This window comes from Ambystoma mexicanum, chromosome 7p (assembly GCF_040938575.1).
Source record: "Ambystoma mexicanum isolate Mex_15411 chromosome 7p, UKY_AmexF1_1, whole genome shotgun sequence".
Taxonomy (NCBI): Eukaryota; Metazoa; Chordata; class Amphibia; order Caudata; family Ambystomatidae; genus Ambystoma; species Ambystoma mexicanum.
Window position 1 is genome coordinate 308,724,024 of NC_090939.1, and position 23,852 is coordinate 308,747,875.

Consider the following 23,852-nt stretch of genomic DNA (forward strand, 5'->3'; position numbering starts at 1 on the left):
AGCACACAGATGGCACATAGCATAGCCATGGCAGAACTGAGAAGCAGGCCCAGACGGGAGTGAATCACTACTGTCCCATATCCATGTAAAATGCATGTCATCAAATAGTGCATGCAAATGACTGTGATGTGACCGGGTGCAGTGCAGTACATGTGTAGGTCCTCAACTGTCAATAAAAAGACAAAAAACGTAATTACGATGTTGTGTCATGATGGCAGTGTAAGGGCAAGTGCAGTCATCATGTGCAAAGTGTTTGCAGTGGGTTTTAGGGATATAGTGAACCCGAAACCCAAGAGCGCGGGTCGGCTTGGAGGCAGTGCATGGGTCACACATGGCAGTTAGGACTACATAGCCTGACCTGGCACTCAGTCACAACACATCACCCAAGCAACACACACATGGCCTGAACACATGCATGGACACTCACCGGACATCGTCTCAAGATCCAAGAGGTCTCCCATGCCTTGGACCTGATCCTCTGTGATGAACCCTCCTGCGATCGCCTCATGTTCTGTGAGTTCATCATCCTCTGGTGGTGTCCCACTGCCAGTCACCAGAGTAGAGGCGTAATTAGAAGCCCGCTTGTTTTTAGCTCAGTGTTTGAGGTCATTCCAATGCTTCGAGCAATCAACAGCTGTGTGCTTCACAAATCCCAAGGCACTAATGCGGTCTGCGATGCACTGCATGTGGGCCCTACGCTGAGCAGGCGTAGTTTTGCACCCTGCGTCACCAGCATGTCGCAGCCGTGTTCTGACACATAGCCCACATTATTGAAACTCAGCTTCCTTGATGTGCCGGAGGGCCGAGCTGTGTCTGGGGTCCCAGCCTGTTCCACAAGAGCATGCTTCTTCCTCTTGAGAGGTGGTGTGGAACCTGAGTGACATACGCCACTCTGGTCTGTAGGGGCTGAAGAGCAGGTGGACTGGCCACTGGAAGCAGGCAATGGCATGATGAGCAAAGGTCTCACTTCTGGCATTGATGCTGGGTGCTGTTGCCAGGACCAAGCATCACAACTGCCTCGGTGTGAGTGACCGGGACCAACACTGTCCCGGCTGGGTGACTCACAGCCGGGGTGGTGTCAGCTGCAGCTGCCCCTGCAGCCTCCACAACCTGGCTGCTCGGGGCTGCAGATGACATTGCTGCCCCAAATCCTCGTGGCATGGTGACAGCAACTTTCACCGCCACACATGGCTTGGACTTCATGACACATGACACAGAGGTCAGCCTGAGTGTCATCCCGTGCCTGATCGGTGACCAATTCGAGCCGGGCTAGCAGGGCCTGAGCTGGGGTGTTATCAGCTGCATCTCCCAGACCCACTGGGGGGGCATAGCTGTCCCTGAATGGCCCTGGACACACTGCCCTCTTGGGCCACCCTGCCCACGTCGCCCACCGCTGCCACCTTGGCCACCCTGGTCATCTTGGCCATGTCCCCTACCGCGGACACCTCTGGGATGTCAGCTAGCTCTGCCTCCCTTACCACTTGATGGCACTGATGTACTTGTGCAAATGGGAGGTGCAGAAAACAATTGTCCTGGGCAATTGGGGTGAGGGGGGCAGGGTACTAGATGGAATACTGTGTTCCTGCAAGGCTGTCTGTGACCCCTGGGTAAAAATGACGGGTCACGCAATGCTCAGGCACTCCAAAAACAAAAAAAAATGTGCACATGACCCCTCGGTAGCCCACATGCGTGGAATTAACATCCCACAGTACGCTATGGCACCCAAAAACACAAAAAATGCATACGCGTGCAACACGCAGGCTACTATGTCCTTGTGAATGGGGTACGCGACACACTTGGGCACCCACAGTGGGATTAATACGTGCACGACTCACCGTCTGACTGGAAAAATTAAGAAAAGAACATGCGTGTGTGTGCGTTGGCAACTCCCCTGCCAAAACAAGAAGTAAGCACTGGCGCAGTAAACAAGAAGTACGCACGGCAGCCGTTGTGAAGTAATCGCGTATGAAACCACAAGAAGAAGAATCACACGCTCGCTCTCCACAAAGAGCACATACAGCAAACTGGTGTCCTACGCAGATCTTTAACCCGTGCCAAAAGCAATGCCTACGCGTGTCATGTCACTTACGCACTTATGCGCTAAGGGCCTTTCCTCAAATTCCATGCTAACATGCTGTTTTTTCACGTGTGGAGTCACTCTGCATCAAGCTCGCCATGCGAAAACACACAGAAGACCACACTTGTGCCAAGAAGGCCATTTACCTGCCCCCCGGATCCCCCAGTAGCCTCCTACAAGCTATCTCCTGCTGTCAGCCTGCCTGCTGCCAACGTGCCCTGCTATTTGGTGCCTGCACAGAAGCCATTGCCAGGGATCCTGTTCCTGAGACCACCTCTGCTGACCAAGAAGACTCCTGACTGGTATACCATCGCTCCACAGCCCAGTCCCAGGACCCAGTTGCCCACCCACACCTGCCTCGGGGCTTGCCATGTCGGACCAAACACCATCCGGGGCCAGTGGCAACCCCCTGGCAGAGAGGCAGAGGGCTGTCAGCTTCACTGCAAATGAAGTTTGCATCCTGGTTGAGCAAGTCCTGGGGCATTATGATGCCCTCTTCTCAACATTGACCCTTGACAAGGAAGGACGTAGGAGGATCTGGTCGGACATAGTGGGTGCCATCAACATGGATGGGGTGGCATCCCTCGACTACAAGCATGTCCTGAAGTGCTGGGAGGACTTCAGGTCCAGGACCCACAGCAAGGCCCGGTGACTCGTTGCAGCTCGTGGAGAAGTGGGGTGCCGGGAATAGTTGGCCAACATCTAGATGCAGGTCCTGGAGTGCACCCACCTAGCGCTTCACCACCAGGTACTCGAGTTGCATACCTGTCTGGAGTTGAGTGGTAAGTGTCCATGTGTTCTTATCCAGCATACTGCATTTTGAGGTGTGGCAGGAGTGTGCACATTGGCCTCATGTCTAGCATGCCCCATGTATGTATGTCTGTGTGCAGGGCCATGACAGTGCTGCATGTGAGTCCACTCAAGCCTGTTCCACGTCAGTGGTGTCTGTGTTGCAATGCATGATGTGCACCAGCATGTGAAGACGCACACGTTTGCATGCCTGTGTCTGGACTTGCCCATGTTTTGGGTGTGAGACATGGATGCTGATGTCACTGTCATGGTCATGCATGGTGTACGCATGCGTGTTTCTGAGTAGTGTGTGTGTGACTGGGAAATGGCATGAATGCATGACACATGACCGTCACGATGCATGAACTGACTGATGTGGCCTACTTGTCCATGAATCCACTGTGACGGGAGGTAGACATAGCCAGATGAATGACTGTCTGGTGGTGTGTGTGCATGTGATCAACATGTCCCATGATGCATGTGACGTTCAGCCCCCATCAGATATTCCAACAGGGCCTTGGACATGGATGCAAATGTCTATTGCATGTGCCATGCTTGTTTGTGCATGTGTGTTGTTTGCACTGACCCATGTTGTGGAGGGTGATGATGGAAGTGACGTTTGACAGTGACACTCATGTGCAATTGCTTTGTGTCTCGCAGACTATTGTTCAGTACCCTGATGCTTCTCTTTAATCTCTCCCTATCTACAACGGTGACTGAGGAAGAGGGAGGAGACAGCGCTGTGGAGCAGAGCGGCAGGGCCTGTGCCTAACCCTGTCCCTGTCACTGAGACTGCATCACCATGCACAGGCAGGGATGCCCCGTCCCAGGCCTGTCCACAGGTAGTGGGAGTTCCACCTCAACTGACACTCCTCTACCTGTGGATGTGGTGATCCGTGACAGGGTTGAGCCTGTCCAAGTTGGTATCGCGTTGCACAAATGCATGATTTGTGATGATGTGCATGCTTCCTGGCAAGACCACGCACGTCATCATGAACAGGTGTGTGCCAACATGAATCGGCTAGGAGGGCTCATTGTCAGGGGTTTCTTCCATGTGCTGGGCGCTCTTGCGACCCCCTCCTCCTCTTCACCCACTATGCGCCAGTCGTACTCCATGCTGTCTTCCGACCCACATGCCATCAGGGCCCCCTTGGACCTGACCCAGCCACCACGGCCAGGCTGGTGGAGATCCCATCCCCGCCACAGTCGGGAGTCAGAGGTCCAGCAGAGGTGGTCACCCCAGCAACTGGACCCCTGGCAATGGAGGTTGTGCAGGCACCATCAAGCAGAGCATGTGCATGACAACCTCGGGGGTTGCCATGTTCCCGGAGGCAGTCGTGGTGGCACAGGCTGATGGCATCAAGGCGGCAGCAGGCTTGACGTAGGAGGCTGACTACATCACGGGGACAGGCATCGGCCAAAGGGCAGGAGGACCCTGGACAAAGTGTGTATTCTGTGTGGCAGCAGTTGGGCCAGCTGATAGATGCAGAGCAGCAGTGGGCAGAGAGGGCACGGCTCACCATGTTCAGGGAGGAGAACTCCATGCGGTGAGTTTGATGCGGGCAGAGTTCCTTGAGGAGACTTGCAGGGAGTTGGCGGAGAGCATGGCGGTGTCCCTGCGAGTCCTCGAGGATAGAGCGCATTCCCGTCTCCGGGCAAGAGACTCAGAGTTCAATGATGCCCTGGCCAAGACTCTTGGGAAGAACAGTGAGACGTAGGACTAGCTCACCGCCATTGTAAATATTTATTTAGGGTTAGGTTTCCTTTCGTTTTATTTTTTTTTGGTGTCCACGGACATTGCTCCACTGTTTGTATATATTTGTATTTTTGTAGGGTTTTTGGTAAGTTTCATTTTGTTTTGGGATCATGGACCCCCAAAATGTCATTGTACATAGTTATGGTACTGTGGATTTTATTCTTCTTATTTTTTAACCCATGAAGGAATTTTTGTTTTTATTTACCCTTTGGATTTTCTGGACTATGGACATTGACCACTTTGAGGATTTGCTTTTTTTTGGATGTCATATTTTTTGGGATTTTCATTTCAGTTCACATTCATTTATTCTCCATTGTCATGGTTGCTTTTCCTTTGGTAAATTTCATTTTTTAAATACATTTTCATCAAGTCATATATTTGTGCTGTCTGCTATCATTTGTTTGGTGCATGTGTCAGTTGTCATTGCCTCAGACATGTGTCACTGCTGTGTGGCGATGTTGGGCATGTCTTTGGGTGCATGCATGTGTGCTTCTGTGAATGACATGCCATGGGGCCAGTACTGGGAAGTGGGGTCAATGGATGGGTGTGGAGTTACACTGTGTGGGGGGCAGTGTGGGGTTGCATTTGGGTGGACATTTGCTACATGATTTTATGTTGTGACAATGGGGGTCATTCCGAGTTTGGAGGCAGCCATGGTGCTATTAGCACCATGGCTGCCTCCAAACTCTGGTCCGGTCCGTGGTGTCGAAATGGGAACTTACTGGGACATTCCAACCTATGCAGACCCGGTAAATCCCCATTTCGAAAACCATTCCCCATTCCCATTTGAGCCCCCATTGGGCTCAATGGGAATGGGAAGGAGCTAATAAGGGGCCCGCAAATTGCGGGCCTGTTATTAGCTCCATGGTCCCTTAATGGGTCCTGTTAAGGCCGGCTGGTAAAACCAGCCGGCCCTGGTGGGACCCGCTAAGGGACCTTCTAATAGGGCGGTAGGGGGTTAACAGCACTGGCATCCTTACCGGTGCCGTTAACCCCCTACCGCCAGGGTTGGAATGACCCCCAATGTATTGGTTGTGAGGACCTGAGTCGGGGCATGCTTGCAGGGTCATGAGTCAGGGCCTGCTTGCAGGTGCCCGTCACTGGTGGGGATCATGATTTGGCCTGCTTGCAGGTGCCCGTCTCTGGTGGGGGTCATGAGTCAGTGCCTGATTGCAGGTGCCCGGTGCCATGTGGGCTGCCTGCGGCACATAGTCATGGGTAATGGGGGGAGGTCCTGTGGTTTGGGCTGCCTGCAGGGCATGGTCTCGGGTGATGGACTGCCTGCGGGGCATGGTCAGGAGTGATGGGTGGTCCCCTGTGGGTGGGCTGCCTGTGGGGCATGGTTATGGGTGTAGGGGGGTCCCCTGTGGTGTGGGCCACCTGTGGGCATGGTCAGGAGTGGTCCCCTGTGGTGTGGGCTGCCTGTGGGGCATGGTCAATGGTGATGGGCCACCTGTGGGGCATGGTCACGGGTGATGGGGATCCCCTGTGGTGTGGGCTGCCTGCGGCGCATGGTCACGGGGGATGGGGGTCCTTTGTGGTGTGGGCTACCTACGGGGCATGGTCATGGGTGAAGGGTGGTCCCCTGTGGTGTGGGCCGCCTGCGGGGGATGCATGCGGCTGATGGCAGCACGCAACGGCCTCACCATGCAGGTACAACAATGGTGTTGTAGGTTCTCAGATCCATGGTAAGCCTTATTTCAAGAGTCACTTCAATGCAGTTCAGCTAAAACATACAATCCGTTTTTACCCTGTATTGTTTCGGTGTTTATACAAGGATGAGGCTTGTGAGCACAGACAACACTTGAATGGCAGTTTATAAGAAGCACAAGGTTTCTTTGAACAGTCGGCTCTTGGTCAACCTAAACATTAACAGAACTGAAAGGTTGTTCAGCTCGACTGCAAGACGAAAACACAGTCCACTATCTTAGAACATGGAACGTGAGTTAAAATCGAAATGGCAGATGAGTCTTAAAATGGCAGCAAAGTTAACCCAAAAATCTGAACTTTGCAACATGGTTTTCCATGTAAAGCGAATGGGCTTAGGCCAATATTCATAATAAGGAGTCACTATATGATTACAGTTTAACAATATGTGTATGGGCTTTGCCAAAAATAAAGTTATTTTGACAGACTGGATGATCGAATTAAGCCAATTAGATGTCTAACGTGACACATGCCCGACGTGTGTATCCCAGCTCGACATGTTTTTAACCTTTGCATTCTGTTGTAGTTTTGCATTTACCATTATGACAGGAAACCAGAATGTAAAAAATAAAAAAAGAAAACTCTATGGAATGCTCCCTGATGAGACAGAGAGACCATGACAATGCCATGAGTTGCTACAAATAAAAACAAAAATGTAACATGCATATATATTTGACACAGAGAGGGGCATGGATGCTGATCCAATTCTTTGAAGGCAACGTTTTCTGTGTATCTGCACCTAAACATCCCTACTTTACCAGCTTGTACCTCACTGGTCCAATGTCAAGCAATCATTGCTACTTTGTATTTGTTGCTTTATAGCTATATTAGGGAGAGCATAAATAGTAATTACTGAGCCACGTGTCAATATCCCACTGTGCATGATGCTGCTTGCTTTATTGGGATTCATCGGATTAAATCAAACAGGATGGATCTGCACTTCAAAGAAAATCTTGAAATCATTAATATAGGCCATATGTTAAATCATAGAGCAATCAAACCAACTTCAAGAGCGGTCTGTATACATGAAACATATTAACCTTAGCATGTCCCTACTTCCCTTCAGTGGCCTGGTTAAGAGATGCCCTGTCATTAAACATTGAAGAATGGAAAGCAAGGGGCAGGGCCAAGCAGGTCAGTGTGACAAGTAATGAAACAAACTGCACTACGGGTTACTTTGATTATGTGTGTGTTTGCAAAAAACTATGTTAAATTGTATGATAACCTAAATATTTGGGAGAGGTATCAGCCAAGGCTGCTTCATTGTCGTGACTCTGGCCATCTCTGCCTTTGGGATGGTATATCCCACTAGGAGTGCACCATAGGGTTATCAAGTAGCAATACTTGTTATTTGCTTTTGTGCTCTTAGAGGTCGGATGACCGACAGCCACTGGCACCAGGTGATCACCTACACAAAACACCTTGGGTCCAACAATGAAAGACACCTCTCCTTCACTGTGCATACAGCAATGATTTGAGACAACTTGCAGTTTTAAAGACCATCACATCCCTCATCTCTGCAAAAAACATCAGGTATGTGGTACACACCCTGCTCCACTCCCACCTGGATACCACCAATGTTGACCGGGAAGAGCTTCCACTGACCAACCTAGCCCCCGTAAAATGTGTCCTCATGAGGCAGCATTGCACGTCAAAGGCCTATACAATTCAAACCACATAACCACCAACCTATTTGCAAAACCTCAGCTCCCGCATCACCATTCACCTTCAAAACCCACACCAGCATCTACAAGGCTGTCTTCCTCAAAGCAACAAGTGAACTTGCATATAACATCTGCATGTCTTGAGAACTACAATGCACCAGAAACAAAGACATGCACTGACTTCCACTTCGCTGTGCCAAGGAAATAACAAGAATAATGACCTTCTCTGTCTATGCACCTACAATTGGCAAAATCCTCACCCTCAATGTCTGACTTGCCACCTCACTTATACCTCTAAGGAATGACCACAATATCCTCATCTTCTAAGAATAGCTTCTTTCCACCATCTACATCTACTCACTCTTCAGAACAAACCCAAACTGAGTTTGGGCCTACTCATACCCCCTGTTTCATCCCCTGGTTACTTGTACATCAGTTGCTGAAAAATGTAAGCTACCCGCCCCCCATTGTCAGTTACAAACTCAGACAACCACTCAACAGCATGCTAACACCTTCACCGCATCCTGCAATAACAACACAACAACATGGATTTGCATAGTAACAACAAGCATATCATGAAGGTGTACAACATATCAGAAATGCATCTTTACAATGTGTAAGGAAGAAAACTGTAAAGAGCACAACCAAACAATGAACAAACATTCACAAACATAAAGTAAGCCCACATAGAAAATTAAAATTGAAATGTCTCTCCTTCTCCAGTTTAGCAATTGAGAGGGCCAAACCGAATTGAGCAGAAACATCAGCTTCACTCAGTCTAGTTTCCATGTCAAAGTTCAGCCTTCTTTGCTCCTGCATGAAATGTTCAGCCCGCAGTGAGTCCTCATTGATGGCAGCCCAAGCACATACATGTCTTCCTCTGCCTCATAAAACACACAGGGAATTATTTGATACATATTACCCCCAAAAACCGTGTTGTATCTTTTCTGTTATCTAATATAACTGTAACACACAAAACAGAAAACGGACAAAAAGCTTCACTTGAGCCAATTTTTTTATTGCACCATCAATGCAAGCCCTAACACTCTCCTTAAATAGGACGCGCTATCCTAGCCCTTCATGATGCTACTCACCCTAGAAAGCGCTGTTGCACTGACTAAATGAGGGGGATACATGCGGTTAACACTCACCCTGTTCCTACATACAATAAGATGATTTTCAAGCAAAATTATTCACAAAGATTGCATTAGACCCTGTCTTAGTTCTGGCACAAAACGATTAAAATTTGCAGTTTACGGGAAACCATGCCTCCCGACTGCACACTTTTGTCAAACAGACAGTTCACGTGGGACTGGACGTCAGAATTCAGATGTGTTCACGTAAGGTGATAGCTGGGTGTTCACGTAAGAGAAATCAAAAGGAGGAGAAACTTGCTGTCAGGGTTGCAGCACACTCTAAAGCCAGTGACGGGGCAATGGCTGAGGCAGAGGAAGCTTCACTTGTCCCTGCACCGCTACTAGGGACAGAGGCCCTTCGAATGTGGCTAATGGTGGGAAAGCAGCAGAGGAGCCTGAGCCAATGTCAGGCATGGAAGACACACTCATGGTAACCTGAACCACAAAAGAGGATGTGGAAGAGGGGATCATTGATGTAGCCTGTCCCTAGAAACAGCAACAGTCAAGTGCTGCTGGCAAGTGGGCGAGGAGCATGACCACCTGTCTGTGAACTGTTCAGCCTGCAGGAATGGCCAGTGCAGCATCACATAGAGGGTTGGTCCCATACAATCCACCCACCAGCAGTGGCAGCAATGTGGACTGGATGGTGTTTTCATCTAAAGAAGTGGCAGTTGTTTGGTTGGGGGATAAGAGAAGACATGTAGCATTACCTCCACAGTATCCTATTCACACTCCAGTTTCATGCCTATGTTTGCAGCATGGACTCCCTTTCAGATTGTCCACCAGACACAGAGGGTAAGCGCTCAATGACATCCTCCTACTCTTCCTCACCCAAACCTCACAACTCAGTTGAGGTCTCCATGTGCTGTGGCCCCTCGTTCTCCTGCTAAACATTTCCCGTATGTTAGGTTAGTTATGTAAGTCTTGAAAGACTTGGAAAGATGAAGTAAGGATGTTATTCCCATCTCGCTTCTTACTCAACTGAGGGAGTGAACCATGTTGGATGGCCATCAGGGTAAGTACTTGGGAAGGGATATATATATCGTGTAGTTATGTTTACATTGGTAAACCCATAGGAAGACCTCTTTTTGGGCATCTTATAACTTTGCTCACACTGGACGAATCCTAACCAAACTTTGAAACAAAGTATATGGCCTACTCTGAATTCTTTTTGAAAAGTTTGGTGAGGTTTCTCCAGGGGGGGTAAAGTTATAGGGGGGTCCCATTTTTTTTTCCATAGACTCTATGGAGAAAAACTTTGCTTACGCCTACAGCCAAACCGCTGGATGGATTTTCACCAAATCTGTGGCAGGAGTGGCGGCTTGGTTCCCAAAGTGTGCTTTTGTATACTTGGTGGAAATCCGTCCAGTATCTTTTTTTTATGACCAAAAAGTAGGTTAAAAAAAAATGTGTGACATCTGGGTCCGGTCCGTGGTCGCACTTCCCTGTTTGCTCTGTGGACAGGACTCAGATTGAATAGTAGGTTGCCATCATGTCTGCAGACATACAACGTGTTCGCTGATTGATTGGAGTGAAGCCTGAGGAGCTTTTCATTTTCTTGATGTGCCCGCCATGTTGGATCCGTGGATATCCGTGGACAGCGCGGCGTGGAACAGAGCAGAAATCTAATTTTGGGGAGTGTGTTGGTGTGGAAGAGTGGCTGGAGAGGATGGGGGAGTGAGAGATGGGTCAAATGCTATATTTGTTTAGGTGGAAAAAGTCTGTGATGTGATCATGGTGTCCGCGGTCACCACCGTATTCCGTGGACATACCACACACTGGCCACACAGTTGGGTATTTTACTAAGCTCTGATGTATTGATTTTGGGTAGTTACTAGAGGATTGGGTGAAGAGGATATGTATTGAATAGTTTGTGCATTGGCTGTAATTACTGTTTAGCATGTTAATTGAAGTGGATAGGTCATGAGGTGGTTGTGTTATGTTTTGGGGTTGTGGTCAGTGGGCAGGTGTTTGCTTGCATGGTTGTGTTATGTTGCAATGGTTGTCACTCCAATCATTGTATACTTTTGCTTTGTTGAGGTTGTTGTAAAGACTGGTAGGGGGTGTCTGTACTTCCGCTCTCTGTATGGTAGAGGAGAGGCACAGAGGACCACAGCCAAGATTCTCTATTATTGGTACGTGGTCGAGCAATCAAGGCCTAGCTTCTCAGGAGGTGATGCAGGCTGGTTCTTAAGTACAATGTAGTCCCCGAACTCCCACAAAGGAATGTCCACACACTGTATTACTGAAAACACAGTCTTTATATAATTAATATTCAAAGGTATGTACACGATAACGCACTTTGTACTCGGAAGTCAATAATGATAAATATATACAATTCTAAAGTGGTACCACTAATGCTATCGAATCTCATTAAAGTGCATCAACTGTACGGTTAAAATGTCACACAGATTAATAACGAGGAAACCAGCAATAGAGATAGGCAGGAACGTAAAATGGTTGAACCAATAGGCAGAATGCTGGCCCCATTACCTAGACACAGTTCTGTGTAGAGATCACCCCACTCGGGCAACCTGTAAAATAAAGATATATCGCACAAGCCCAGTCCATATGTTCAATAGTCTCACTTCTTCCTATTAAGGTTTTACCCCCCCAATGTACCTGGTGGAGTAGAGTTCTCCGACGATGTGCTGACCGATCCTTCTTGAGTGCCTCCCTTTCAGGCGGGAGCCACGGATCACCGAGAGGTGTCGGGGAACTTGGCGTTCGGTATCGGGGAATCGACGGCCCTTCTTGAGTGCCCTCCCTTTAAGGCAGGAGTCACGGATCGTCGAACGTCTGATGGTGAACAGGGTGAACTACGGCAGGGAAGTGGCAGCTTCGTTCCTAGTGGTGCTCGTCGACGACAGAGCGTTGGCAACCTGCAAGGAAGAGGCGTGCGGGGCACCTCGGTGACGATAGTTCTGGACCGCAAAGAGATGATGAAGAACTGTGGCCCAGCAAGGGCGTCGAGTCGTCGGTGTCTCTGTGGTCCTTAGGTGGCGGGAAACCCACCGGTGGATGCTCCTCGGTGCGTCGACGGTCGGGCCTTCTCCAGCGTGAGACAAGTGGGTGACGATGCAGACGAGAGCATCCGATGATCAATGGAAGGCAGACGGGAGCACGGCGGCTCCGGTCGGCAACGGCGGTCGTCGACAGTGGCGGACAGCAGTCTGAGTGCTTCTCCTTGGAGTTCCGCAGCAGTCCCCGTATCGGGTCGGCAGCCTGTCGAAGGTCTGTCTACCAGAGTGCGTTGGCAAAGATCAGCTGTGCACGATGGTCCCTCGTAGCTCGGGAAGAGGGCGCCTTACCAGGTCCTCTCTGGGTCAGTCCTTGGAAACACAGCAGCTTTCAGATTGTGAAGGTGAGCCACAGCACTTCTTCTCGTCCAGCAGGGTTTCAAGGTCAAGGGTCAGTTACTCCAGTTACTAGTCGTAGTGGACTTCAGCTTCAGAACACGATTCCTAGCAGTGAGAGGTCCCCAGATATACTGTTGATCTCCCATTCATTCCACTGGGTCATACTCAAGCATCCAATCACGACTACGGGTATTCACGCAGGCAGGCAGCCTATCAGGCACACGAGATATTCAGGCCATTCACTTCTCTCTAGACACTCACAACAAGTTATGTGTATTGGGACAAGTACCGAGCCATTCAACACTCCAAGCTGAATTCATACCGGTTTCGGGCAGGGTTGTCTCAGTCATTGTGTCAACCACCAGATAATAGACACCCACAACACAGAATGCATATTCGTCACACACTCTATTCACCCAGCTCCCACCCACAGGAGGTACCCACAACATACATCACCGGGAAGGCTCCAGCTAGTCTGGCCGGGCCTTCACAACAACACCATACATGGCATTTCCACCCAACAGCCAGTCAGGGGGAAGGGACAGAGTCAGGGCTTCCCAGGACTTTGGGAAAACAAGGTAATGGGTAATAGAAAGCAAGAGGCCACAGGGGCTATCTTGTTTTCCATCAGGAATCAACTGATCCCAATGGCAGGGCCGGGGTATCCCAAAATGGAGGATACTCTGCGCACCTGTCAATTTCAGCATGGAGCTGCCACCAGCCCATACCCTGCTTTGCGGGCCACCCACAGGTGCCCAAAAACATACACTAGGGGCACAGGGTTGTACCCCCACCCATGGGTGCCATAAGGGTATCCCACGGGTCCGTTCACCAAACCAAAAGAAAGAGAGCTGCACCGTCAGGAGTCCCACATGAACTCCTGCGTGGAAAACACGACAGAACACACGATAAAAAGCAGTAAAGGACAAGGATACGGAGGCCCTGTCCCTCCGATGCATTTCCAGCATCACAGCTGTATGCAGTTTTTTGTCCGGGCCATGCACCCAAGACTTTAGACCCTGGCCACAACCACCGCAGCATAACACACCCATGCAAGCAAGCATTTTGGATTGTGGTTAGTGGTAAGGTGTTTACTTGCATGGGTGTGTTATGTTGCAGTGGTTGTGAATCCAATCATTGTATACTTACTGTTTGCTTTGTTGAGGCTGTATGCAGTTTTTTGCATGGTATGGGAAAATGTAGCAGACATTGTTTTTTCATTCTCTGTGAGAAAAGAAAAGATCACATGTTAGGGTAGGTAGTTTGTAATTTGTTATTGCATTGCATAGCAGACATTTGTGTACTTTGTCAACCCTCATAGTTAGTACTTTACAAATACTATGCTTCACACCAGTGTACTGTGCAATTTGCTCAGTTCCTGTGTTTGTTCATATAATCATTGGGTCTGTGGGAAAATAAAATCCATGCAGGATTTTTAAAAAAAAACGTTTTACGTTATAGTACAATCTTTTTCGGTGGTTGATTTCAGTAGGAGAAATTGAATAGGTGTACGGTTTTTTGTTTGGAAGTGGTTGTACTATTGTTGCATTTAGATTCCAGATGGCATATTCTAATTGTTTATTGCTTGTTGCATTTTAGCAGTATTCATTTATCTGTTTGGTTGTTGCAGAATTCTGGGGCAATTAGATACCTGTTGCGTGTTCTAACTGTTGATAGTTTTGAAGTGGTTGAGGGTATTTTTATACGTAATGAGTGTTGCAGGGTTTCCTTAGAAAAATGTATATTGCAGTATTCTGATTGTTCTTAGATACCAGTTGGCTAAATCTATCTGTTTATAGTTTTTCACTTCTGAAGGGTATGTTTTCAAGCATGTGTTCTATTGTTGATGAATGTATACTTTACTGTTAGCTGCTGCCTTATTCTATTAGTTTATGGATTTGAATGTTATAGAGGACATTTTGTAGAGCTGCATACTCAGATTAGTGAATACATTTTGGTTTTAAGAATATTAACTAAGCGTTTACAGGAAGTGCTGGTAATCTCTGTTTTAGAGTAATGAAAGTATCATTACATTTGAACCATCCACATTTCTTTTTTATGTATGCACTGTAGTGACCTGCATTGGTTGTGGCTCCTGCGTGGTAGATTATGCCTACTGTTGTGAAGGTTTTCTTGCCAAGTGATACTTATCTATCTGTGAATCCAGTCAGCTTACAGTTGTTTTTGGTACCATCTTCATTGTAAAGCAAAAGCATTACTATTACTAGAACGATTTTTGGAATTGAAAGTATTACACAATATGGCATGGTGTGTATTTGGTACAAGCTGCATAAATGGAATGGATTCACAGTTAGATATTGATACATACACAACGTGTTCTTAGGGACGTGCTCCTGTGCCACATGGCTGCAGGGAGTGCATGTATGTTTCCACATGTATGAAATCTGGAAGACTTCATTTATAGGTATGCTTTGATGTTTTTGTTTTCCAGTACTTGTAGTAAGTACATTAGAAGTTCTTGTGTGTTTATAGTGAATCTGACCAACCATTCCAGCACAGTAGTCCAATTCCTGCCTTATTCCAGAAACACTGTAAGTGTAGTCAGGATTGTTGGTTGCATTTCTCTGAAGGACTAACATTTACAAACATAATTGGTCTGTCCCGTTTATTGGTGGCAATTGGAATAGAATATTGATTGCTACATTTGCATAGCAATTTACACAAGTTGTATTGGAAAATTTGAATGGGCCAGGCAGTTCTGTGTCTAAGTCATTTGATGGAAGTGCACGTTGCTTCTTTGAAGAGGTAGTTGCTTTTGTTTGTGCAGCAGATACTTATTTGGTTGTGATAATTGGTTGTGGTAATTGATGAAGTATTAGCTGCTATTAATTTATTGTTGTGCGATCCTGTATAATTTGAGTCTGAAATAGTTTTCTTTTACAAAGTTTTGCTTTTTGCGGAACAGGGTAGGTTTTGAGATGGGTGCGTAGAGTGCACATATTAACGTTTACTTTACTTGCATCAACATAGACTAGAAATAGTCCTTCAAGTGTACGTATGCGTGGCAGTGCTACATAGCTGATGCCTTCTTTAAATACTGCGCTGCCCATATCTATCAATGCTTGATATAGGGTAAGTCCTTGTGATTTATGAATAGTGACTGTGTATGCTAGAGTGAAAATTGTTCTCTGCGTACAAACATGTCTTTGAAAAGAAGGAATTGGGCTGTTCAGTGTCCTATCCTTTTAACTTCGGACAGTTTGTCAAAGTGAATATTGACAAACTGAATGTTGTCGCGTGGGTATGTTTGAAAGCCAAGAACTGTACTAAGTCGTCCATTAACTAGTCCTTGCTCCACATCAAGATTACGTTTGAGCATTACTCTACTGTTTAAAGACAATGTTAATATTTTCTCTAAACCAGCTGTGTTAGAGATAGAGTTTTCTAAGGTATTTAATCGTGCTGTGGCTTGTTCACACATGGGTGTCATACAGTGCACGTCCAGTTTGTCTATGGAGTACATTTGAACTATTAGTTGCATTTATTTTTTCAACATTGTTTCATTGAATTGTGCACAGCTTGCAAGAGTGAACATGAAGGGCATACAGTTTACATGTTTGTGTGATAATAGTTCCATGACATCAGTAGCACGTGAGTTATGCCCGTATAGTGCATTGATGTGTCTCTTGTTTAATATAGATTGTACTTCATCATCAACTCTAATACTTTTCAAAATGTTGGGGTAGGTGAGGTCTGCAGACTGACACATGTTTTCATTTAATTGTTTGTATTGGAAATGTTGCTAAAGATTTACATTTCCTATGATGCCAAGAGTTTTACGACATAGTTTGTGCCCTAAGGTTTTAAAAATAGATCCAACTTTCACGGTGTTAATTGAAGAAGATCTCCGAAAACAATAAAGGGTTTTCCCCCAAAGAGTTCTTTGTAGTCTGTTTTGAGGACCTCTTGTAATCTGAGTTGAATCAAAGCCAACATTAGGTTGGAGACCGTGCTCACCTCATCTATTAGGAGCATTTTCATTTGTTTCAAAACTTTGCATAGTTCCATTGCAGCTTCTGGTGAAAGTTTGTAGTAGTCTAATTTTTTTGGTGTTCTACTGGAAGGAGTAGCAATCAGTATAAAGTGACACTGCCTATGTTCTAGGCAGCTTAACCTGTGGGGCAATTACAACAGCTGACAGTTTATTGTTTGTCTATTGTTGCAGGAACTTACTGATGATTTTTAGTAAGAATGTTTTCCCTGAACCAGCTTGACCACTCAAATATAGGGTATCACTACATATTATCCCCACCAAAAATATTGCGGTATATATGGTCGTTTGGATTGCCATAGGCGATATTTTTAGTGGGATAATTCTTGGGGTTTTTGACAGTGGGGACTGCAGGGGTGTCCCCCGCTCCTTTAAACATAATGCAGGGGTTGCCACGGTGTCCCCTGCAGGTTCCATGCCTTAATATCGCCGCAAAAATATGGCAATATTTTTGTATGGCAATATTAGTGCAGGGACAGTAACACATGGAACCACATGGTTTATAGTCATAAAGTCGAATTAAATAATGTCAAAAGTCATAAAGTTGAAAAAATAATGTCGAAAAAAAATATGTGAATGTCTTTTTTACTAAGTTTTTTATTCAAAATGGGGGGTTCTCCCCCAACACCCCTTTTTGTATTTTTTTTTGTTTTGACCTTTTTTTTACATGCGTAACTCAAAAAATATATAAATACAAAAATAAAGCATTCACATTTTTTTTTCCACATTAAGTTTTTGACTTTTTTGTAATTCGACATTCTTTTTTTGACATAGTGGGCCTCATCACGACTTGGGCGGTAAATGTGGCGGATTATCCGCCGGACCTAAATAGCGCTAACGCCAAGGCACCCAGCGGATAATCCGCCAGATCACGACTAATCGTGCATGCGCCCTGGCCCAAGGCGTTAGCGAGATTAGCGCGAACCCTTAAATCCAGCGCACCGTGCGCTACTGCCACATCGCGCTAATAGCGCGCGCTCTGAGCGCGCGCTTATAGCGCGCGGGAAACGCATCACCGCCGGAACGGGAAATGAAGCGGAGGCCATTTTGGAAATCACAATCCGTCAGATATCTCAGGCACTGGAAGCCATCCACTTGATTCAAAGGCAGAAAATGAGTCAGGAGCGCACCAGGGGCAAGTCTGCCATGGACAGGGTCAGAAAACCCAAGTTTAGCGACCAAGAACTTGAGGTCCTTGTGGATGAGGCACTGACTCACCATCACGAGCTGCAGCAGCGTAAAACAAGCACACTGTGCAGAGGCCAAATCTGGAAAAGTGTTGCACAAAGGGTCAGTGCAGTTGGCCGCGTGCCCCGGGATGGGGAAGACTGCCGCAAGCGGCTGAATGACCTGTGGGTTCGAGTGAGAGGCATCCTGGCCCAGCACAGGAGTGCAAGCAGGGCCACAGGAGGAGGTCCACCACCCCCCCGACCTCACACCATGGGAGGAGAAACTGACGGGCCTCATTGATGTCGGGACCATTGAGGGCATCGGTGGAGCGGAGGCAGGGACTGGCATTGATCCAACGGCAGGTGAGTCCCATCCCCGAATACATGCATCTGAATGAGAGTGAAGACATGTGTCTGAGGCACTGCATACACCCGTAAGTGAGGGCCACATCCCTAGAACGTCAGTGCTGCCTAGACGACCATGTACGTGCAGTGCATGAATGACAGGGGCAGGGGATAGACTCCCATAGCCATAGGACAGCTACGTAGAGTGGTACTGTTCATCAACACAACCACAAAAGCCTGAGCGGAGTCCACCCCAACCACACTTTCCCATGCAGTGTCCTTTCATGCACATCCACAAAAAGCACCACATGTTGACTGAACAGAATGCAAGTTGAATGTGTCATTGTCACTGTCTTCATTCACACTTGTTGGCATGACCTGCATCACACAAATGTATGTAGCATTGTACTCAAACCACCCCCTATGTACCCCACAGGCACACGTCGATCCCAAGAGGCCGTTGATGATGACGATGAGGCCACACCGGCAATGTGCCCACGACACTGTGCCTCCACCAGCACCAACCCCCAAGAGGCCGCACCCACGGGAGAGAACACCGGGGAACACCCACCTCACCCCGACTCAGCCCCGCCAGACAGCAGCAGCAGCCACATGGCCGCAGGGAGGCTACCGGCAGCTCACCCGAAGCCAACATCCAGAGCACCGACGCCGAGGGAGAGAGGCCGGAATCGCAGCCCGATGTAGGAGGAACACCTCCACGTGGGCATCATGCCACCGCAGTACACACCCACAGCAGCAGTGATGGGGAGGGGGCGTCAACACCCCATGGAAGGCCAAGCAGAGGCAGACAGCAGGCAGGGAGTCGGCATGTGGCTGTGTGTCGCTGCAGCACACCCCAGCCTGATGTGGACACCCCGTCGTATGGGATCCCAGAGGGCCATCGTTCAGAGCCAGGAAGCCCAGTCCAGTCTGGTGGCATGCCACCATGCAGCCCCCCCCGACAGCGCCCAATTCACGGTCCACCACCTGACGTGCCATGAGAGGGCCTTGTCACTGGGGCAGCAGTCATGGGCCGGCTGGACATAATAGAAGCTAAACAGGCCCGGGTGGAAGCAATGGCCAAAGTCCAGAGCCGGCACATTAAGGCCGTGCGCAATTCGATTAGGCATGGTTGTAAGTACATTGCCCGGGACAATGCACGCACACGCCATGTCGTGCAACAATGCACTGCTGCCCTGACAGGCTTTGGCCAAAGGGTACATGAATTCACGGCGGCTGTGTCTGCACTAGCAGAACAACAATGAGAGGCAAATGCCCTCAAGCGCCAGCACATGATGGCCAGCGCTTCCGTGCCCTCAACTTCAACCACACCAACAGAGGGTTCACTGGATCCATCTCCAAGGCGCCGGTCCTTGCGCCACCTGAGGGCACACACACCGGAGGGTCCTGGGAGAGGGAAGCGCCCGCGCCCATCATAGCGGTGCATGGCATCATTGGTGTGGGCCTGATCAGGCAACAGCACAGTTGGGGGTTGTACACTGGTGGGAGGGGGGATTGTTGGGTGCTCACTGGGGGGGGTGGATTGTTGGATGCTCACTGGGGGGAGGGGTGATTGTTTGGTGTTCACTGGGGGGAGGGGGTATTGTTTGAGGGAAAATAAATCACGTTACAAAAATCACAATGCATGGACAGTAGTGATTGTTACAAATGCAATTTAATGTAGAAGTCACCATTTACCTATTACCCATTTCGAAAAGAATCCATCAATCAATCCCTGTCTGGCCAACCTCCCTTCCCTCAGGCCCACCCTTTGTGCATGTGCTACACCTTCTGGCACTTCATCGCCCTCACTACCATCCTCAGGTGGCTGCACATGAGCATCAGGGGGCAGTGGCACATTTCTGCGACAACAGATGTTGTGCAGCATGGCACATGTCAGTAAGATTTCACAACTTCTTCTGGTGCATGCATCATAGCACCTCCCGTGCAGTCGATCTGTGTACGGGCATGGCCAAGGTAGTATGTCCGCTCCGCAGCCGTGTGTGGGTGACGCACAGGGGTAATGAGCCACGTGTACTGGGGATATCCAGATTCATCTGTAGGGGAGAGAAAGCCGGTATGTGGACAAGGTAAGTCCAGTGGGTGTACAGAGCCCTGTCATCAGTGTGATTTTGCAATATTTGTCATTTGGACTATGACATTGTGGAGTACGCTGTCCTATGGGCACGATTGAATCAATGGCGTACTCTCCACTTGGTACGGCTATGTTTCGATATGTAACAGTACTCATTCACATGTCGCAGGAGGAGGGGGCCTTTCCATCTACTTCTGCTTGACAGAAGTGGCTGCCTCATGTGTCATTGCTAATCCATTGGCCTACAGTTGCATTTGCTGCTCTTCACTATTCTGTACTGTTCTCCATGCATTCCCATGGCCATTTTGGGGACAGTGTTTGTGGGATGTGCATTTTCATCACTCGGCCTACTTATGTGTGGAGTATTTGTGGATGTGCCAGCTGATGGTTTGGTATTTCATTGCTGTCAGATGGCCAGGCTGGGATATCTGTACTGTGTCAGTGTTGGGAGCCATGGTGCTACTCACACAGGATGCCTTGTTGTGGTGGGGCTTCCATATGTCACTGTGCCACCACATGTCTTACATCCTGCATGGGTGTGTTCTGCTGTGTTGGACATGTCCAAGGTTCATCTTGCAAGCTGCTTGGATGTGTATGCTGCTGTGATGCTGCTGACCATTGGGAATGATGGATTCTGTGACAGGCACCATCAGTTGTGGATTGACATGCTTTGTGGTATACATTTGTACTCACCCAGTAGCCATGTGTTTTGGCCTCGGTGCCTTTCCATGTACGCTGGCAGGGTACTGTTGCGTAGGACCAAGGAGTCGTGGGTGGATAACTGGGTAGTGGGCACAGCAGTGGCTGAAGGTGAGGTCAGGGCCACATGTCATCTACACATCGAGGGAATTATACTATTTCCAGTTTCTGTAGGCAGCCTCATGTGCCTGGGGTGGTACAAGTGCCACATGTGTGCAGTCCAGGGCTGCTATTAGATTCGGGACTTGGCCAATGGCATAGGATTGACCCTTTAGCTGGTGCACCTGTGCCTGTGTGGCTGGCACTGCAATGTTTTCGTTCACATGATTCAACAGTGCATCAAGCACCTGTGCCAGCATGGCACTGAATGTGGACTGGGCCATTCCATGCATCATGGCAACGGTATGTTGGTAGCTGCCAGTCGCAAGTAAGAGAAGCACAGACACGAGCTTCACTAGGGGAGGTACTGCCGTGCTGGTGGCTATGCGGCTGCATATGTCACCCTGGATTTTGTCCAGCAACTGGGTGATGGTTGCCCTGTCCAGCCGATATTCTGTCACCAACTGAACTGTGTTAGGGCCCAGGGTGTTGGCCTGATCCTGGGGATGGCTGGGCGCCTTGCTGCTGCTGCTCTCCTCCTCCTTCTCCTCATCCCCACTGCCCCCTGCACTCCCAGGGCCCTGGCGTGGTTGACTGGCCTCTGTAGATCCAGGCGCAGCAGGTAGAAGTCGACATCAAGGCTCCCGGCTCCAAATGGCAGCATGGTGTTGGGGAGGGGGTGTTGTGCATGGGTGGGTCCTTTGTAGGCCTCTAGATTACATTGCTTAAACCTAGGCCCTCATTGCTGTCTCCTCCCTGCTCCTGCTGGTGTAATGGGGTTGGGGAGGGGGTGTTGTGCATGAGTGGGTCCTTTGTAGGCCTCTAGATTGCATTGCTTACACATGGGCCCTCATTGCTGTCTCCTCCCTGCTCCTGCTGGTGTAATGGGGTTGGGGAGGGGGTGTTGTGCATGGGTGGGTCATTTGTAGGCCTCTGGATTGCATTGCTTACACCTGGGCCCTCATTGCAGTGGCGTATGTACTGTTACCTCCAGCTTTTTGCTGGAGGTATTTTCGGCGGATTTTCCGCAGGGCTTTAATGGCACTAATAGCGCTTACGCCGGACTCCTGATCGATGACGTTTTAGCGCTAAAGGTTCCTTGCACTCTTGTGGCCGGCGCTTGTACAGCCGGCTGTCCTTGCGCCGGCTGTTATTGCGCCGGCAGTATTTGGAGTTGTGATCCGACAGACCCTTAAAATCGGCGCTATGAGCGCTACCGCCGATTTTATGGGTTACCGCCCAAGTCGTGATGAGGCCCTATGACTGCACACCGAACCACATATAGCAGTATAGGTTTGTACTCTTGACAGGTACATGTTTTAATTTTGTGCTGCATCTCATGTTCAATTTGTTTAGTTACTTCCAGGAAAATGCAATGCTGTACATTGTGTAATTACGATTTGAGTATAGCAAAGTCTTCTGTAAACCCTTCACACTGGTACATGGTGTTTTCTACTTCAGTCATGACTAATTCTGCCTCATTTGCTATGCGTGGCTGTCCAAGTGGTTATTGGCTTCCTGTTAGAGAAGATTGACTGCTATCAGAAGTTTATATATTTAGTTGTAAGTGGAGTTTGTCTTCTTGTTGCTGTTCATTGTCTAACATGGTTTTGTACTGCGTAAAATTTATATCTGTTATAGTGCGTTCATTTGCTTTGAAAGAGTCTTCATAGGAGACATGGGTATCTAATAAATCTTCTTTTCTCCATGGCTTAAAAAGTTGTAGTAGGTATGTAATGCAGGGACATAAGTTGTAGTAGGGATGTAATGCAGTTATCTATGTTGAGGAGTTTTTAATGACAATTTCATATGATTAATTAGGCTGCACTTGGTAAGTTTCACTAGGCTGCCTTCACAGTTGTTGACTCTGTATCTACCTTTCTTCTCATCTGGTTTAATATTATTTTTGTATGTGAAATTTTGGGCTACGTGGTATAGACACATGGTTTCCAAAGCGGTACTCCTGTTTGGGTAGTATGTGTTTAATAAGTTGTTTTTCTAAATGTCTTGGATGTTGGGATAATTTTTGGCTATTGTTTCTATGTCTCCATATGATTTGAGAACTCTTTTTCTGGATTTAGCAGGACCAAGGCCTAGCTATACTTTGTATTCAGATTTCCCTTACAAGGCAGTGCGGTTAAACAGTCTGCGGCTTCGTAGCAGCCACATTCTATATGTGAGAGCATTTTTATGCCAAAGCTGTACAATTTCTGCGACAGTGTTTTGTCAGATGATATGTTGTCCCAGAGTCTTTCAGCTCTATTTTCTCTGCTTTGGTTAAGTAGGCTGTGATATATTGTGCAAATGCAGTGGAATTGTCTGCAATGTATTGCACATCTATATTTTCCATAGGAAGGCAATGATTGCATTGTAATCGTTGATGTACTTTGATCCTTCTGTTCTTTTTATGCAGTATGTGGTCTTAGGTGATTTGCCTTTGACACTATGTGTAACTGAAGAAATGAATTTGTTCACTAGTACTGTTGTTGAAACCGGTCTAGGGAAACCAACGCGGCATTTGGTGTAGTATTTTCCTTTGTTTTTATACTTGCGCTGACAATACTGCCACACTTGTCTCTTTGAAATTGTAAAATTTGTGCATGTAGGTCACAATGTGTAGTTTGTGAAGGTATTTCTCAAGTGACCTATTTCTGAATGAACTGCAAAACAGTGGCATCACTGTCCTGACCAAATTTAGGAGCATCTTTAATCCACAAAAGCATGTGGATGTGTGGTGCTCCTTTGGCTAGGTATTATTTTCTCCAAAAGAAGTGTTGCACTTCTCCGAGGGGAGTAACTGTTTTATTACAAATGAAGTGTAGCATGGCAATAAAGCAATGATGGCAATATCGTGATACATTTACAGGATCAAGAGAGCACAGTTCTCCTGTTTTTTTATGTCTATATTTGTTTTTTTTGTTTGTTTGCTATGCGTAGGAAATCGT